At 35.6% G+C, this 20,433-nt stretch overlaps 1 protein-coding gene across 2 annotated transcripts in view; it reads left to right on the top strand.

Annotated features, from left to right (window-relative positions):
- The window catches only part of Epha6 (EPH receptor A6), a 707,005-nt gene that overhangs the window by 527,149 nt on the left and 159,423 nt on the right, over window positions 1-20,433 (top strand). The window lies entirely within an intron of this gene.

The following is a 20,433-nucleotide window of genomic DNA, read 5'->3' as shown; positions in this document are numbered from 1 at the left end:
GAACAAAAGTCATTTTTTGACAGAAAATTTCTTAAAAAATAAAAGGTCATATAGATTATACAAATACATTACTATACTCTTATTATTTGAGTAAGGATTGGACATTAAATGTAACAATTTTTCTTCTTATTTTATTCACTGATGAATTAAACATATAAAAAGCAGGCCAGAGTGGCATTAAAGTTTTCATGAAAATGATTTAGCTTTTTGAATGGGAGATTTTTTTTCTTTAACAGAACTGAATTTTCTTTTATGACCAATTAATTGAAGTTGAAATTTATGTCCTATTTGGAAGCTAGAAAGAATAAACCCATGTAATTGATTGCATGTGAATCATCTAGGATGTTCTTGCAACATTGGTCAGCAATGCTTGTAAGCTGAGCACTGCTGTGAGAGTTCCGATGGCAGAGAGCAGTGCTAGTGATGGTAGGTGTAACAGTGGGATGTTTCTTTAGTGACCTTTCAGTACTCAGCTGCATGGAGCTTTCCTCACAGTCATCTGAGATTTGCCATTTGACTAACACACACACACACACACACACACACAAATACACACATATATACATATATGTCCAATGCTTATACTATAATTGTTATAATATTATAAATGAAGGCATTTTACCTAGTGTACAATTTCTTCTTGTCTTCTCATAATGCATCTTCCTGGAGCCCAGAGTCCATTCTGAGTAAGGGCAATCTCAATGATGATGACCCAAAGAAGTCCAGTATTTTCCTGCAGAGGATCACAATAGCTCAATAGCTATGTACACAAGACCATATAAGATGATTCAAAGTGAAGTGAAACAGAGGTTTTTGTTTGTGGTGGTTGTTTTTAATGCCTATACTCTTAGCTGCTCATTTTGCAGTGATCAGGGGATCACAGTTAAGACCTAGCTAAGCAAGACATTCAACATTCTGTAGCCTTTATATTAACCAGTAAAGCTGGGCATAGACCCACTTGTTATCCCAGATATGCAAGAAGCACCAAGGGGACTACTGCATTCCATGTCAGCCCAGATATGAATGCAAGACACACTATGAGGATTCCTAAAACAGAGAGATGGGGGTGTGGCTCAAGTGGGAGTTCACCTATCTAAGAAGGCCTTGAGCTCAAACCCTACAATGTCAAAAGGAAAAGGAAAAAAAGGAAGGAAGGAAGGAAGGTAGGGAGGGAGGGAGAAAAGGGAGGAGGGAGGAAAGGAGGAAAGGAAGGAGGGAGGGAAGGAGGAAGTAGGGAAAGAGGAAGGGAGGGAGAGAAGGAGGGAAAGGAGGAAGGAAGGAAGGAAGGAAGGAAGGAAGGAAGGAAGGAAGGAAGGAAGGAAGGAAGGAAGGAGACAAATAGTATGCTAAATAAGAAAGTATTCTGACTTAGATGTCACTAATTTGTTTTGAATATTTCAAGATAATTCTTCAGTTTGGTATCTCTATTAAAGGAAAACAATAGTTTAAAGATGAGGTATGAACATCTAATGAATATTTAAAGTTACTATTTGAGCTTTACATTGAAGCCTGTTTATATGGTCTTTTGCAAGGAATATCTAGAAATATATGTCCAATTAAAAGGTTTAAAAGTACCAATTTTTGGTTTTTCCCTGTAATCAATCAAGCTGTGGCTCTTTTTCATGATTCCTATTATTGTATTCACATATTAACATATATGTAATACATATCTCTTAGGTATATATATTGTGTTATTTTATACATATTATATATAGAGAGAAATTAAGTTATATTAAAAGAAAAAAGATACATAACTCTATGAAACTTTAAGAATTACTTATCCTACCTTAACCTGCACAAGTTAAATAATAATCTTTAATGTTAGCCAGTTTGAAGTAGATCATATTACCCAAATCTTCAAAAACAAACAATATCTCCAGCAGTCTCACCTAAATGAAAATAGTGTCCAGAGCTGAGTTAAATTTGTGTTACTATAATTCAAGGTTCTTGCCCAGTTTCTTAAGAAAAAGTAAAATCTGATCTCATTTATAGGGAAACAGAAAAAATAGTTTAGAATGCTATTTAGTGAGATCACACCATTAACATTTGATCTTGTGAAGCTGAGGCCCATAGAAGTGGCATGTGCCACTTCTATGGTGGGCAATGAATGAGGATGGAGAAGGGAATCATTCCTGCAAAGATCAGCCTGCAGTTCATATTATTACCGCCTTGACTAAAGTGTTATGGGATTGTTAGGAAAAAAGAAATAAATAAATGGATGCCTCATTCCCATAAATACATGATAATTGCTGCAAGATTGCCTTTAAGTAGCTAAGAGATAGATAGCAATTAATGTTCCCTAAAGAATACCCCATTGCATTAAAGATAATACTGGTGAAGATAAGGATGCAGTATAGGTTTACAGGAGGAAATTTTAGAATATCTTGGGGACTGAGAAACAAATACATTGACTCTTGGATAAACGAAATACACATTCTAAAGTGTCCACAAGATTCTTTGTAAAGTCTTAATATATATTTATACATATGTATATATATACATTTATACACATACATGCATACATACTTGCACTTGTATATTTTTTCACTTAGATATAATTTATCACAGTGTTCTTGCCATAACTTTTGCTCTCTGCCTATGTATCTGATTTTCTTCTAAACTTGAAACCTAACTGATTAAAAGCTGCATTATGCAAAGAGATTTTCTGATAAAAGTTGAACCTCTTTATGTGATCCACATCACAATTTCATTAACCTGTTAAGATACAAATGATAAGAAAAGAGAATAATCAGCCTGTACCCAGATGCTTAGCATATTTTTTTCTGGAAAAAAAAACAATAGAAGCCATCAGTTAGAGGACAGCCTTGAAGCCATAAGTGGCACAAATAGTAGCAATTCATAACAGATAACGTACATGCCAGTGTTTTAATGGCATAAACAGAAGAGTAAGAGCTATCTTTCTATAAGAAGAAATTATAGTTTTATGATGAAGAAATACACTTTAGAAAACTAAACCCTGCGGTTGGAATTCATAATGATGCAACCCAGGAGAAAGAGAAATAATTGTCTGTCTTCCAACTAATTGTATAACATTACATTAAGGTGCACCAGCTGTATCTCCACAAAATCATAATCCAGGAAAAAATAACATAAAAAATCTGGATAGCATCTCAAACACTGTCATTGTATCATAAGATATACTTAAAGATCACATCGTATTGAAGCAGGAACAATGTCCTGAGTGTGCCCGATACATCTGAATGAGTTCAGAAGCAGTGCTACTTGCAGAAACATATGGTAGGAAAATTCGAAACAGCCAAAAACATTATAGCATTTGCGTATGAATTGTCTCTCTGATCCCAGAATTTAGCACTGGTTGTCACAAGAGAGACATTTTTGGAGATTTTCACTGTGACTGTTTCCATTTATTTATCTGCCTTCTATCTGATTGAATGTAGGCACCGTACATCCTCATTAGGTCTTAAGTTGTTTTCTATGGCCAAAGACTGAAAAGGGTCAGTTAGCGAATAATTTATAATTCTATTACTTTGACAAGAGAAAAGAGTCACAGAATGTTAGTGAAATATGCCTATGAATACTTGCTGCCTTACCTTCAACTTTATGATAAATCTACGTTTATCTTGATGATTCAAGAAGTTAGAGAGAAGTTGAGGAGAAACAGAATAAGAAAAGGACATTAGTTTAAGTTTACAATTTATTACCTAGAAAATAGAAACGTGATAATTAATATTTTTCTATCAGCCAAATCCAGTTTTAGCTATTCTGTTTCTGTCACTGCAAAGTAATAATTAAAACTAGTAACATAAAAGGTTTATTTTGGTTCCCAATTTGGAAGTTTCCAGTTTAGAACTGATGGGCCCCATTGTTGAGGGACTATGATATGGTAACCAATCATGCTGAGAATACATGGCAGATCAAAACCACTTAGGGCATGGTGGGAAGAAGTAATGGTTTGAAGCTTTACAATTGTCTTTTAATTCTTTCTGTACTAGCCTGAAACTCTGCCAATGACCTCACTTTCTAATGTCTCACCACTGCCAATATTACCATCCTGGGGTTCAAGCCATCAGCATGGACCTTTCAATAAGAGCAATCAACACGCAATGATAGCAGAGATACAGAAGATATATAGTGGGAAGTAAAACAGTTTGTAAACATGTTTCTAATAAGGGACATCAGACTTTTCCTGCTACAGTTAGCTACTCTGCAATCTATAGTAGTTTCAGTGTGTGGGAGGATGTTATTGCTTTGGTTTACCAAAAGAATATTTACCAAATGCCAGTAGATATCAGAAACAATCACTAAATAGAACCTAGAGATCCAGTAAAAAATGGTTCCTGCTCTCTAGAGAAGTTCATTTTCCAGTGACAGTCCACTAGGAAAAACACAAATGTAGATTGTTCTTTAATACAGTGTGATATGTGCTTGTATGGCTATGAGTAATCCTTACTCATTACTTATGCAGCAAATAGTTACTGAATGAATGCTCACATAGTCACTATTACTATAGTAGTAAAAAAAAAAGAGCCATCTACTGGATAAGAAGACTAAAGAAATCTTATATAATTGTAATTTAAGGCAGCAGAATCTCAATGTATTAAAGGAACAAACCAAGCCTAAATATGGTGGAAGAGATCTTCTTAGTCTCTTAGTTTAGAATCTCAATACCATCAACAGAAGGAAAAAAAAAAGCAGGTCTGGTAGTTCATGAGAGTTCATACATGTAGTTCCAATTATGCAAGAGGCAGAGAAGGGAGGAGCTTAGTCCAAGGCTGGACTTATCAAAAACTAAACCAAAGCTAAAAGGATGGGGGTTTGGTTCAACTGGCCCTGAGTTCAAACCCCAATCATGCCAAAAGAGGAGTAGATAAAGTGATGTCATTATAGATTACAGTGGATTATATCATGGAAGAAAAGGAAATATGTAGCAGACAAAATAATATAGAGGTTGCTGCAGCTACTCAAATGGAAAAGAACGAGAAAATGTCTTAAAGAGGCAAATATAAAAAGAAACAGAGGATTAGACTCAAGATCTTTTTCCAAGGATGAATGTAGAGGCTTCCATGATGGTACAGGGGAACCTGAGCAATGGTCCAGGGAAAATGAAGGAAGAAGATATCGTTTCAAATAACTTCCATAACTATGTCTGGTATAAGTAAGAAAAGCAAGGGAAAATCCTTCAGTAGCAGCAGATAACATATGTACAGATTTAGTGGTTTCTGATTTGAGCATGTCAAATTTAAGCTACTAAAACCATTGAGTTAAACACTTCCAAGAGAACCCTGGAGCCTGGGTAAAAGTTGGGCCACAGTTACAAATAGGAGAGTCCTAGGGAGGTGACAGTGGCAGAAGGGGCAGGGAGGACATTGAGAGATTTAGCATTGTATGGCACACTAAATGAGAGGAAGGAACACATACAAGAGAAAGGGCAGGTTTCTATGATAAGGTTTGAGAAGCCAGCTGTTGAGGAGGGCAGTCTGGAATGTCCAGTCCCTTATGCATATGATGAGGCTATGGGTATGTGTACATTGCGTTCAAGACTGATAGCTTTGATGCTACAAATTGGGTTACTGGTGACATCTCAACTTGGAATTAGTGGACATTCTTTAAGCTGCTCCATCATTCAAATGATATTTAAGTGTCAGGCTAGAGTAGCTTAAAATACTTCAAGCATTCGACATTCAGCAGTAAAGGGGGAAACCCTGAGTTCCTCTCCTCTTAAATCAGATTCCTGGATCTACCTCTGGATTGATATTTCTAATCATAAAATGCTTTCATCTTAAATGAACTGGCTCTCATGTTCTCTATGCTTCTCTTCCTTTTCTAAACCTCCAATGACTTAGAAAAGAGAAAATATTAAGATGACCTTAACCAGGTACAAGACAAAAAACTGAAGTATGAGCTCTACAGTCTCTGGAAGGCTCCATTTTCTTCTGGAGTTACCAGAACTCTTTTTATTTTTTTAAAAAATTTAGTTATATCTAAGGTGAGATCATTGGCTGACATGGTAGATAGGTAGTTGCGGTATTGTTTTAAAAAAAGTTTGAAATAGCTCTTGAGAAGAATGTGGCAGAAAGCTGACCAGGACTAGACCCAGCTAGAAGGGTCATGGGCATCTTGAGGTCTTAGGAGTCTGTAGGTCATACAGACACTGCAGGCCTGCTACCAAGGTAGAAGAGATAAGATTCTTTAAAAAAGGCAGGAAGAAATCCAACCTGAGAGGAAAGATTCAGATAAGAAACAGTGATAAATCTGAGACATCTATCTATCTATTTATTTATTTATTTATCTGTTTATTTATTTGTTTGCCATTTTTAAGCATTTACTCTCTGTTCTTGCTGAGAATAGTGATGAATTGTTCTTGTGCAATTCCAGTTGTCTCGGGGGATAGGTAATACATAGACCGCAAAGTATTTTCCTCTTTGGAAGAATCGCAGAATACAAATTAATAGGCATAAGATGGACCAAATGTGACTGCAGCCGGTAATAACAAGATGACATAGCCTGGTGGCCTTGGCATCGCACCCCTGTTCACGAATTGCTGGGGCTAATTAGGATCAACAGCATGTTTTCTTGGGCGAGAGCATTCTTTTGTCCTTAGAAGAGAGAATAAAACTTTTTGTGAATTCAGGTGAAATTTAGTCCATTGTTTAAGCATCTGGATTTCCTCAATATCATTCATTTTAATTACTTCCCCAGACCTACCTGTAACCTTCAGCCTCCTTCTGTGGTTCTCCTCATCCCTGAGCTATCTATCTAATTATCAGGATAAGTAGGAACACTTTTGTTTTGGTTTTTTTTGTTGTTGTTGGTGGTTTATATTTATCAGATTTTCAGTGTGAAGGTAACACTGAAAATTGTGAAAAGAGAAGGCAAAACACTTTTATGAATATAAAAGATTCCCTTTAATTACTTTGTAATGCCTAATCAAATAGAACGAAGCCACCTAAAGTGACACAGAAACTAAATTTCAACCAGGCACTAGTGGTTCAGCCCTGTAATCCTTGCTTTTCTGGAGACTGAAATCTGAGGATTGAGGTTCAAAGCCAGCCTTAGCAGGAAAGTCCATGAAATGCTTATCTCTTACCTCAGATTAATTACCAAAAAAGCCAGAAGTTGAGCTGTGACTGAAGTGGTAGAGTGTTAGGCTTGATCAAAAAAAAAAAAAGAGTACAGGGACAGTGCCCAGGCCCTGAGTTCAATACCTGGGGCTGGCACTAAAAAATAAAAAATAAAAAAAGTTTATATATATTCTCTAAGACCGGACTTAACTCTGGATGGTATGATCAATCAGAATTTAGCAAGTTCTATAGACAAACTAGTTAAATCCATGAATTCAAGAGAATAAGAACAAACCTGCCAGACTACAGGGCAATACAATCAATCATTTCTAAAGAAATTCATGTGGTTCCAAAAAGTCTTCTGAAGGCCTGGATAACTGGCCTGATTTCTATTTTTAAAAAAATCCATGAACAACAATGTTGGAATTCTAACAAGGTCTTCATTTAACTTCAATTTTTTCTTAAATTTAGCTACTGAGTTTTGAAACCAGTACTAAGCACATTTTAATGCTTGTTTCACTCCAGTATTGTTATTGTTGCTGCTTTTGTTTTTGAAATATGTTAATATGAATTATTTTAAAGTTTTCATTTTGATACCATTCCAGAACAATGTTGTTGAAAGTATTGCATTTTCTGTAAAACTTTCAATTGATTACTCCTGGTTTTACATATCCATGACTATTAGCAAACCAAGAAATAAGCCAGAAATGGTAGCCATACCTGTAATCATAGCACTTAAGAGGCTAAGTCATGAATTCAATATATGCCTGGTCCAATACTTTGCCTTTAAATAACAAAAGGGAAAAAAGACAAGAAATAAACAACAAAATATAAATAGGAGTAGTACAACAGTATTGATGAAACTGTACTTCCACTTATATTTTATTAGCTTTTCCACTTGTATCCTCTTTCCTTGTTCAAAGATACACTCCAGGATTGGAAGTTATATCTCTTTAGTCTCTCTTCATCAATAACGGTTCTTTAGTCTTTATTTGTCTTTGACCTTGACATCTTTCTAGAGTACTGAATGCTGACCATTTTTTTTCTTTTATCAAATGTTCTTCACTTTACCTAAGCCTATTGTTTCCTCATGATTAGCCTGATGCTATGTCTTTCATTTCCTTAGCAGAAGCATCACAAACATTATGTATTCTTAATGGTTTGTCAGAAAGAACATGATTTCCACATGTCCTATTTTGAGAATATTAGCATAGGTCACAGACTGAGGGGTGTCTTCTATGGTATACCACTGTAGTGTTGCTTTTTCACTTTTTAAATAATATATATTTAGAGGAGAGATACATTAGACTAGGGAAATACTGTACTTTCCTCAAACATTTGCTTACTAAGCAATATTGCCTCTCTCCCCACACCTCCTGGTTCAAGTAGGAAAGGAATCCTGCTAAGAACATCCATGCACAAGATTTTATGTAGCAGTGTATTTCATGACTGGATAGGCTTAATTTTATAAGATGATTCCAGATTTCTCCAAATGGGATGCAACATGTCATATCTCCCTAAGTATTTCAGTTCTCTGCATCATTTATGATAGCATTATTATTCCCCAAAAGAAATAAAATCATTCATATTTTAATTGATGGTTCTCTTAGAATAATGTATAAAAGAGTCACACCTCAGATTTTTTTCCTCTCCTACCCTCTAGCAGTTGTAAATTTTGTAAATTTTGAGTATGATATGTCAAGATTCTTTTTTCCTTTTTTGCATACAGATCATTTCAGTATCAACATTTTTTAATATGAAGCAATTCTCCCTCAATTTTAAGTTTTCTTACTTGTTTAAAATAACTCTATGGCTTTTCTTCACTCACTAGGCCAAATCCTATCTCCTGAATCTAGAAATTCAATGTTCTTATATCAATAATTGGTTCCTGCTGGAACAATATTTAACTGGATCTCTTGACATCTCTCCCTCTTAGCTAACCTTTCATTAGATCAGCACTCCGTCATTACTAGTGCTCATCAACACATCATGTTCTTTCTTATTCTAGATTTTAATCACACTTAATACTCTTCATAGAAAGCCCATCATGTCCTCTGATTGCATTACCCAACCTCTAATTAATAATGATGTTTCATTGTATTTGTCCTCTAAAACTTCTGGTATTGTTGTCACATCTGTTTATGTTCATATCTCTTTTCTGCAATAAAGGAAAAGAGTGATCTTGATTAGTAATCTCTCTTTGTGTTCCCATATGCTACACCTCATGTGCCATGACACCCAGACTCAGCATTGGAATGGACACACAATTCAGTCATCTGTGTGCTAGCTCTGAGAGATGGAAGAAGGCACACACTAGGCCACTTATGATTGAGATAAAACAACTGAATGCTGTGGAATTTATTGACATTGTTATTAGCTTACATCCATCACTCTGAGTGTATTTGTTCGTTTCCTACTCATCATAAATGTCAACCACAGAAATTCCATTCAGATACAATGGCTGTTTCAGGAGTCTTAGTCCTAAATTTAATGCATTGACCTTTCCCTTAAACATTAATAAGCATGATTTTTTGGAAATAAGTTCAGTTTTCATTTTGGCATGGCCGTATATTATATGGGACTTGCTATTATATTTAGTATGGCGATCCATAAATGCAGCAAGCTACAGCACCTCTGTGACTGTGTTACTATTTCATGGACCTAATGACTGAACTATACCATTACAATGAAATGGAAATGTACAGAATGCATTCTATTAGCTGCAGTCTCCGGGATTTAATGATTTATTTAATGTAGTTTTTATACCATAGCAAGAAAGTACAGGATATTCCCTGGTAAAGACAGCTGGAGGGATTCAGTAGAAGTTGCTGGCACATGAAATACATAAAGAAATTAAGATTGAGCCTACTGGGTTTTCTTAGCTGGTTCCCCCTAAACTGGGGACACTACTTTTCTTAAGAAAGGTGGTTTAATTAATGGAGTATTACATATGTATGAGCTAAATGAATTGGCTAACCCAAAAAACAAAGCTTCCCTCTCTTCAATTCTAATGCTACCAACTATCCTGCTTAAATGAAGCAATGTCCTTCTTCATTTACAATGCCATATTGCTGGAAAGAAATGGACTTAGAAATTATTTCACAGAAATATTGAAGCAGAAAATTTCAAAGACTATGATTAACAAATAATGAAGTTTAAAGTATACATGGCATAAAGTTTAAGGTTATTATGTTTCTAAGGTTGAACAAATAAAATCTATAATTAAAATAATGCTACTGGTCTTTTAGTATATATCTCGTGTTTTGTCAAAGAAAATTCTTTATTGCTAAGGAGATCCACCCTTAGCTTAATTAAAGGGTACTCTTTTTCAGCAATTATAAAGTACTGTGTAGAAAAAAAATAGGTTAATAAGAAGAAAAGGTGTTTGGGGAGTAAATGAAACAACTACATTTTTAGATTTGAAGCCCTTCAATGATTTGTAAAGAACAAGATTAAATATTTAATGAAATTAAGAGTACATTTTAATGTATTTAAATAGAATAGAATGAGTAGATCAAGGAAGAATAGGAGAGAATGTTGAAGTGGGTGACATTAATCAAGATATACTGTACTCTGTACCTCCTATCTGGCAAATATCATGTAACCCTTCTATTAATTACAATATGAAAAAAGATATACTGTACTCAAAAACTTTGTTAAATGGCAATGTATTTGTACAATTACTTAAAGATAATTTTTAATAAATATTAATGAATAAAAAATGTGTTCCTTTAAATGGAAAGACATCCCATGCTCATGGCTAGGGAGAACGAACATAGAGAAAATGTCTATACTGCCAAAACTGATATACAAATTCAATGCAATCCCCATCAAAATCCCAAAGACATTCTTTACTGAAATAGGAGATACAATCCAAAGTTCATATGGAACAAGAAAAGACGTAGAATAACCAAAATAATTCTAGGCAAAAAGAGCAATGCTGGTGGTATTACAATATCAGACTTCAAATTCTACTATAGAGCCATAATAACAAAAACCACATGGTATTGGCACAAAAACACCAGAAGATCAATGGAACGGAATAGAAGACCCAGAAATAGAACCACATACTTATAGGCAACTTGTATTTGACAAAACAGCCAAATATACAGTGGAACAAGCACAGTCTATTCAATTATTGGTGCTGGCAAAACTGGGCAGCAACATGCAGAAAACTAAAAATTGACCCTAGCCTTTTGCCATGCACAAGCATTAACTCAAAGTGGACCAAAGACCTCAATGTCAGACCGGAAACCGTGAAACTGCTACATGATAGAGTAGGAGAGACACTGGAACTCATAGGCACAGGCAAAAGGTTCCTGAACAGAATCCAAGGTCACAAGGATTGGAGAGATACTCGATAAATGGGACTACCTAAAACTAAAACGTTTCTGCACAGACAAAAGCATAGCTACAAAAGTAGAGAGACAGCCAACCAACTGGGAAAAGATATTTACCAATAATACATCTGACAAATGCTTAATATCCAGTATCTACAGGGAACTCAAGAAACTAATCGCCCCCCCCCCGAAACCGAACAAACCATTCACTAAATGAGCAAGGGAACTAAAGAGAGACGTATCAGAAGAAGAGATTAAAATGGCAGAAAAGCATATGAGAAAATGTTCATCATCCATGGTCATAAAGGAAATGCAAATAAAAACAACCCTAAGAAACCACCTTATCCCAACAAGAATGGCCAAGATTTTGAACTCCGACAATGACAGTTGCTGGAGGGGTTGTAGAGAAAAAGGAACACTACTGCACTGCTGGTGGGATTGTAAACTAGTTAGCCACTCTGGAAAGCAGTGTGGAGGTTTCTTAAAGAACTGAAAATTGACTTTCCCTACAATCCTGCCATACCACTTCTGGGCATCTACCCTGAACATCAAACCCAAGATATGATGAGGACACCTGCTCAGCTATGTTCATCTCTGCACTATTGACAATAGCCAGGTGATGGAAACAGATGAATGGATACAGAAAATGTGTATATATACAATGGAATTCTACATAGCCAGCAGACAAGATAAAATAATGGCATTTGCAGGGAAGTGGATGAATCTAGAGCGAATCATGTTGAATGAGACAAGTCAAGACCATAGGAACAAAAGGCGCATGGTAAACTTAATATGTGGCTATTAGATCCAAACAGTACAAGAGCAGGGACTCAATATTTGCATACCCAATGCTATGGACATGGTATTGGAAATATAAACATAATTACATAGTCATAAAAACCTATGATTTTATAGACATAATGTTTTATTACATAAATTAATATGTATCTATCATATACAAACCTTTAGTCTAATTTTGATTATGTTATAAAAACTAAGTGCCAGTGATTGTATATAGAGATTCCCTTCTTGAACACTCATTTGTTAAACATGTCATTTGAAATATGATGTAAAAATCAATTTTAATAAATTCTTCAATTAAAAAAATGTGTCCCTTGCTGTTGAAATAAAAATACTCCTTTTTATATAGGAACATTGTAAGCAAATCCACACTAAAATTTAGAATGTTCAGCAAATCCACACTAAAATTTAGAATGTTCATAAGTAATCAGGGAAAGACAAAGTAAAAACTGTTTCAATAATAACTGCAAATAAAGAGTCAGAAGTCAGAATTACTAGCTGTTTAATTTCTAAAATTTGTCCGGAATTCATTTCTTCACTAATGGAAAGATAATAGCATGATATACAGTTAGAGATAATACAAATTCTGATTTTTAAAATGCTATAACCTCTTTTTGTTTCTTTCTGTATTTCTTTTCATTATTGAATTGAGCTTTGTCCTATAAGACATAGCTCATAGTAATCAGCTTATATAGAATTAATTTGTCAGATTAAAGAAATTTGTTAATGCCAGTTTTGTGACACTTGTAATCTTGTGATCAGTCTCTCCTGGACTAATACAATGCCCTCATGGTTGCTTTGCCTGTATTAACTCTTATCCCTAGCACAACCCAGTTTTATTTTCAGCCTTTATTTTGACCTTCCAGTAGTGGTCTTGGCCCTATCTACATCTCAGATGATCCCGTTCAATGCTCTCTGCTCATCTTTGATATTATTGCTATATCTAGGTAGACAAGATACCCTGACCACATCTCATGTTATAGAAACAAAGAATGACCAGAAGTAAGCTTGGGATTAACAAATAGCATTTCTTAAGTTGAAAGGCAAAAAAAAGAAAGTTGGTCCATACTCTATGAGTTTCCAAAAACCAAAGCAAAAATCTCTAGAAAAATAATTTATTTGGTTTTGATAGCTACCATCCAAATAGTAACAAATACTATCAACTTTGCAGCATGATTCATGAATTCACAGGAAGAACTGGAAGTCAAATATTTTGGGGAAATGAATGTGTTACTAAGCAGCAATAACTGACTATGGCTGTGGTTCAGTTATGTACAATTTATATTTTCTTTCAACAGCTGCTTATAATAGGAGTTATCAAAGATGGTTTTTCCTGCTTTTAATATACTTGAACAAAAATGCCAGAAATAAAAATTAAACTTGTTATTGAAAGTTATTGCTAAATTCAGAATGCAATCATCCTTCTGTCCTGATTTGTTAATAATCCAGATGTATGTTTCCTAAATTTTTCATGTGTCTATGAATAGCTGAAAACCTAGAATCATAAGTAATTCATTTGCATTTATATATATATATTTATTTATATGTATATATACTAATATTATATGCATGTATGGGGCTTATTTCTTTGTCAAGAGTTAGAAAAAATAAGATTGGGCCCACTGGAGTACACCAAACATCTGCTCCAACCAGAAAGAAGATTCATCTCCAATGGTTACTAATGAAGGAAGAATTCCAGCAAAACCTCTCTTCCAGGCTCTTTATGAGAAATAATTGATTCCCATTTACAGAGGATCAAGAAAGAGAGAGAGAGAGAGAGAGAGAGAGAGAGAGAGAGAGAGAGAGAGAGAGAGAGAAAGAGAGAGAGAGACAGAGAGAGACAGAGAGAGAGGGAGACAAGGAGACAGGGAGAGAAAGAGAAAGAGAGAAAGAGAAAGAAACAGAGAAAGAGGAAGGGAGGGAGGGAGGTTAGTTGGGTTAAATTTCCAGACAGTGTCCAATCTTTACTACATACACACAGTGTATTTAAGTTCTTGACAGTTTTGCTAAGCAGAGGCTGACTTTGTTTGTACTTGTGTTATTAGGATTATTTTTAGCTACTGTATTTTTAATTCCAGGGCTGCCTGTGAGCCCTTGGTCCTCATTTATGTCCTTGCTTGGCTTTACTCTAAAAACACAAAATAGTTAGGATCCTTTGGAGAACTATTTCCATCATTTGAGGGTTATCCTCTTTGAAAAGTCTTCATCTATTCCAGTAATATTGTATAAATTTTGTAAACACAAAATACTACATCATAATAAAATGATTTTATTTTATAAATAGGACATTCATTTTTCTCTTTGTCATAAATCTTGATTGACAAACTTTCACATCTCAGTTGCTGAGTAAAGGGGTCATTTGTTAAAAATAAAAATGACAGGTAGATAAAAATAGCATATCACACTATTAAAGACCCATGACACATGGGTCATGATGAAAATTATTGTCCAACATTTTCCCTTTTCAAAAGGAAAACAGTCCATTTGTAAAATATATATGTAAGAAAGACAACAGCATTTTGTTGGATTTGGTCGATATAGAGTTTTACCATTATATTCAATATGCAAAGATCTCTGAGGCTAAAGATAAACCAGAAAATATTGTCAGTGACAATTATACCTTTAAAAAGCCACTTTAAACATGTTGTAAGCAAATGTCTGCCAAAGTACTTTAGAAACAGAAAGAAACTTGAAAATAATACCATTCCCAATGTCATAAACAGAGTGCAAAACGAGAGAAGTGACTTTCTCCAACAAAAAGACAATATACATGGTATCTAAAACATATATTAAGGGAAAGGGACTTATGGTGAAGTAATTAAGTCCTAAGTGACTTTAAGAATACTCCTTTGAGGGCTGGGAGTTTGGCCTAGTGGTTGAGTGCTTGCCTAGCATGCACGAAGACCTGGGTCGATTCCTCAGTACCACCGACATAGAAAAAAACATCAAAAGTGGTGCTGAGGCTCAAGTGGTAGAGCCTTGAGAAAGTCCAAGGACAGTGCTCAGGCCCTGAGCTCAAGCCCAGGGCTGGCAAAAAAAAGGAATACTCCTTTGAAAACTCACAGAAAGTAAGACTTCCTAGTATCATAATTTTACCAACTTCAAAAAGAAAGTGAGCAGTCAAATAGCACGTTAAAGTTCCCTATATTAACCAGATTCCATGATTTGGTGGGGTTTTATTCTGAGGTTTTATTTTTTAATTTTTATTGTAAATGTGATATATAGAGGGATTACAGTTACATAACTCAGGTATTGAGTACATTTCTTTTTGAAGAGTGTCATGAATCGTAAAACACAAGTTATAAATATTTGAGGAAAATTAACTTGAAGAGGAAAAAATAATTGTGCATTTGAAATATTCTTTAACCCTATTACTTATTTTTGCTCGTCCTGATCCTTGAACTTAGGGCCTGAGCACTGTCCTGGGACTTTCTCAAGGCTAGAACTCTACCACTTGAGCCACAGCACCACTTCTGGCTTTTTTTCTATGCATGGGGTACCAAGGAATCAAACCTAGGCCTTTGTGCATGCTAGGCAAGCACTAGGCCAAACTCCCAGCCCCTTAACCCTATTATTACAAGTGACAATCATAGTCTATTATTACAGCTTTTGAACAGGGGATTCTATGTGATTCCACAAGTCTTATGATGTTTAGGGTCGCTAAAAATGATACATTGAGTAACTTAGATACTAAGGCAATATATTTCCAAAATTTGAGATTAATTCTCATAAACCTCTAAACCTCTTCCCTTTCATCTACATTGTTAACTGTTTGCATTCTTTTATGAAACAAACAATTAGGTAGGACTTTAAGAAGGAAACACGGGCATTCCTGAAGATGGCACTGAGACAATAAGGATGCTGCCTAGCTCTCTCTCACAAAAAGAGAGAACCAGGGAGTCCCACGAGTCAATTATCTTAAGAAATCCACAACAACAAACTCAAAAAGCAACGGAGAAGGACTCAAACCGGAAAAGAAATCCAGATAAAGCTTACATCCAACTTTCTCAAAGAATTCGGAACGCAAGGACCCCTCCCCCAACCCTCACCGCCCGCTCCACGAAAAGAGAATTTCCGGGGCTGAATATAATTTAGTTATTATAGAGAAAGAACAGAAAACGAGTCAATCCAAATCTAGGAAATATGAGAGAGCGCTTCAGGAGGTACAAGATACAATTAGGAAGCCTAATTTAAGGCTAATTGATATTGAGGAAGGCCTGGAGAAAGAGGTCAATGGTATTGGAAATATACTTCAGGGAATCATCTCAGAGAATTTCCCAAATATCCAGAAGGGCAGGCCCATCCAGATATAAGAGCAAAATCTTGATACATAAGGCCATATAGTATGAAGCTAATTGAAAGGACCTCCAGGATATTGAAACAAAAGCCATATAACGAATGATTGTTGTCCTTAATGTACTATGTTGTCTCTCATCTCCTTTGCTGTCCCTTGGTTATCTCATATTGGTATAGTATCTCTTTGTTATCTGATATATTGAATTTATTTGTATTTGGTTATTTGAAATTTGATAGGGAAGGGGTAAAACCAAGACGGGTGGGGGGTGTGGGAGGGGAGGGAAATGGGTACCAAGACATGTGAAAGGGTATCAATGTACGTGAATTAATGCACCTTCTATCTGGCAAATATCATGTAACCCTTTTACTAATTACAATAAAAAATGCAAAAAAAAAAAAAAAGCTTTTAGAACCCCAAACAGACCTGACCAGAAAAGAATATCCCACCGCCACATTATAATCCGAACTGAATCAATAGAGACCAAAAAAAGGATCCTAAAGGCAGCCAGGGAGAAGGGATCAATCACTTATAAAGGCAAAACAATCAGAATAACCCCAGACTTCTCAGCAGAGACCATGCAAGCAAGAAGTGACTGGAAGCATATATGTCGTGCCCTTAAGTCAAATAACTACCAACCAAGAATGCTGTACCCGCTAAGCTCTCATTCATAACCGAGGAAACAATAAAAACATTCCATTCCAGGAAAAGCTGCAACATTATGTAGCAACCAAACCAACATTACAAAAAATTCTCAAAGATGTTCTACACATAGAAAACCAACATAAATGCAATACAGAGAAAGAAATGGCACCTAAACATCATACCATCTAAGTACCACAAGAACTGTCAAGACACAGGCCCTAATGAAAGCTTTTAAAAATGGTAGGAACTAATAAATATCTCTCAAATGACACATTGAAAACTTTACAGTAAGGAATAGGAGATACACTAGGCCTCCTTGGCACAGGTTGAAACTTTCTTAATAAGGACCAAGAATCACAACAAATAAGAGAAAGACTGGATAAGTGGGACTGCATTAAACTGCGGAGCTTTTGTATGGCAAAGGACATAGCTAGTAAACTAATTAGGAAGCCTACAGAGTGGGAGAAGACCTTCACCAACCAAACAACGGACAAAGGCCTCATATCTAAAATATATCAACAACTCAAAAAATTGAATCACTCCAAAACTAATCTCCAAAGTAACAACCATCCCATTAAAAAAGGGCCAAAGACTTAAAAGAGAGTCTTTTCAGAGCAAGAAACAAAAATGGCCTATAGACACATGAAGAAATGCTCAACATCTCTGGTCATAAAAGAAATGCAAATCAAAACAACTCTAAGATTCCACCTCACTCCAGTTAGAATGGCCAGGATCAGGAAAACGAATAATAACAGATGCTGGAGGGGATGTGGCCAGGAGGGATCACTACTACACTGTTGGTGGGAGTGCAAACTCATTCAACCACTATGGAAAGCAGGATAGCAGTGCCTCAAAAGACTAAACATAGAACTCCCCTATGACCCAGCAATTCCACTACTTGGCATTTACCCAACCATCCAGAAACTAGGGCATACTAAATCCACTAGCACAACAATGTTCATTGCAGCATTATTCACCATAGCAAAGATATGGAACCAACCTAGATGTCCCTCATTTGATGAGTGGATCAACAAGTTGTGGTATTTGTACACAATGGAATTCTATGCTGCTGTCAGAAAAAACGACATGGCACCATTTGTTAGGAAATGGAAAGACTTAGAAAAAATCATATTAAGTGAAGTAAGCCAGACTCAAAGGAACTTAGGCTCAATGGTTTCCCTCATTTGTCATAATCAGTAGAAACCTTGGTATCTACTTGCAGAGGTCTACAATACAGCAAAACCTTAATACATAAGGCCATATAGTATGAAGCTAATTGAAAGGACCTCCAGGATATTGAAACAAAAGCCCTATAACGAATGATTGTTGTCCTTAATGTACTATGTTATCTCTCATCTCCTTTGCTGTCGCTTGGGTATCTCCTATTGTTACAGTATCTCACTTTGTTATCTGATATATTGAATTTATTTGTATTTGGTTATTTGAAATTTGATAGGGAAGGGGGTAAAACCAAGATGGGGATGGGGGGTGAGGGGGAGGGTAATGGGTACCAAGAGATGTGAAAGGGTATCAATGTATGTGAATTAATGCACCTTCTATCTGGCAAATATCATGTAACCCTTTTATTAATTACAATAAAAATTATATATATACAAAAGAAGGAAACACTGCAAACCATCCTGTGACACTTGGAAAACACAATAAGGGTGATCAGAAGACAGAAGATAGAAGCAAGAGAAAGGTTTCAGCAGTGTGTCCATATGGAAGAAAGCCAGGGAAGGTACACTATTTAGGTAGGGTTGTCTATGTTGAATTATTTTGATGAACCTGCTCCGTGAATGATTGATTGATCAATTATAAGAACAGTCTTTATTTATCTAGTACCTAGTTTCAGAGTGATTGTGGCAAGTGACTTTTGCCTCCTTGGATTCCTTTCCACATCATAGGTTTGCTTTGCTTAAGGTTAAAGCCTTTTCTATCTCTAAGCCTTAGCTAAAAATTGTTTTAATGTCTGAATATCATCATATACAGAGTAACCAACATTGTTTACTTTCTAGAGTTATAGAGAATCACGTAACTTATATTCTTGACTCCATTTTTGCTTTCCCACAGAATTGATCCTAGGAATAACCTTTGATAAAAGGTAAAACAGCAACAATTACTTCTAGCTTCAAATTATTCATGGGTTTTTTTCTTACATAATAATGGAGAAGCTCCAAGTTTTTTGGCAGAGATTTCAAGGCCCCTTTTGACTGCCCACTTCCATTATTTTGGTGTTCTTTAACTATGTTGAACCACTCACCGTTCTTAGAGGGCACTGTCATCCCCACTGCAGATGCTCCTCTTCTCTCTACCTTGCCCTGTTCTGGTCCAAATCAACAGTCCTCTTGTTCACTTGTCTGAACACACATTCTCACGCATTTGATGTATTTAATTATCTATAAAACTTTCCAGACATACCTCACAATCATGTAAGTCACCAGAAGTTATCACTTGCCTTATAATGCACAAAATATTCCTCTCTACTTTTTCTCCATACATCTCACCCTTCATATGACTTCACATTTCATAGTTCTCTCTACTTTTTCTCCATGCATCTCACCCTTCATATGACTTCATATATCATAGTTATGCTGAATATTTATTCCTCGTCTGTCTCTTGAGCTAACTGGAGGTAAACTCCCTAAAAGGAATATGAGATCTATGTCTGCTCACTGGCTTTTCTCAGTGCGTGGTAATGAATTATCAAGTGAATGAATACTAAATAAAATGAAGGAATGTGAAAACTTATTTTAAAAAAAATCACCAGTTCTCTGCTCCTCTATGTCTAGTCACAGCTTCCTTTTTCTAAAATCTACTGCACTCAGAAGTCTATTGTTAAAGAAATACATCATCCCTGATGTTTGAGATGATGACAAACCAAACTACTCAAGTTAATCCATAGGAAAACTACAGAGAGCACTAAAACCGAGTCTTTAAATAGAGAGATTGGATGAAACTCGAAGAGGACAAATAGAGATTTAGAACTCAGAAGCAGTAGGGTCAGTGGAGAAAAAACTACTGAGGAATCATCATGATTGAGGTATTTTCACTAAGTTGAACTTGATAAATGTTGTTGAAGGCAAGATAAAGTGATAAAATATTGAGAATAAACATATACCAAGAGTGAGGGATTTGGGGTAACAAGACAGCCTGATTATTGCTGAAATAGGAAAACAGAAAGAAGCTCAAAAAGTGAAGTAGGACTCAGAAGAGTTACTAAACTTTGGATAAAAGGAGCCAGTCCTTGTCATTAATGCAACACACACACACACACACACACACTGTATTTATAGGTTGGCCTTCCCAA

The sequence above is a fragment of the Megascapheus bottae genome, chromosome 1 (assembly GCF_031878675.1).
Source record: "Megascapheus bottae isolate mThoBot1 chromosome 1, mThoBot2.hap1, whole genome shotgun sequence".
Lineage (NCBI taxonomy): Eukaryota > Metazoa > Chordata > Mammalia > Rodentia > Geomyidae > Megascapheus > Megascapheus bottae.
The sequence above is the reverse complement of the archived record's forward strand: the minus strand, read 5'-3'. Positions and strand labels throughout refer to the sequence as shown.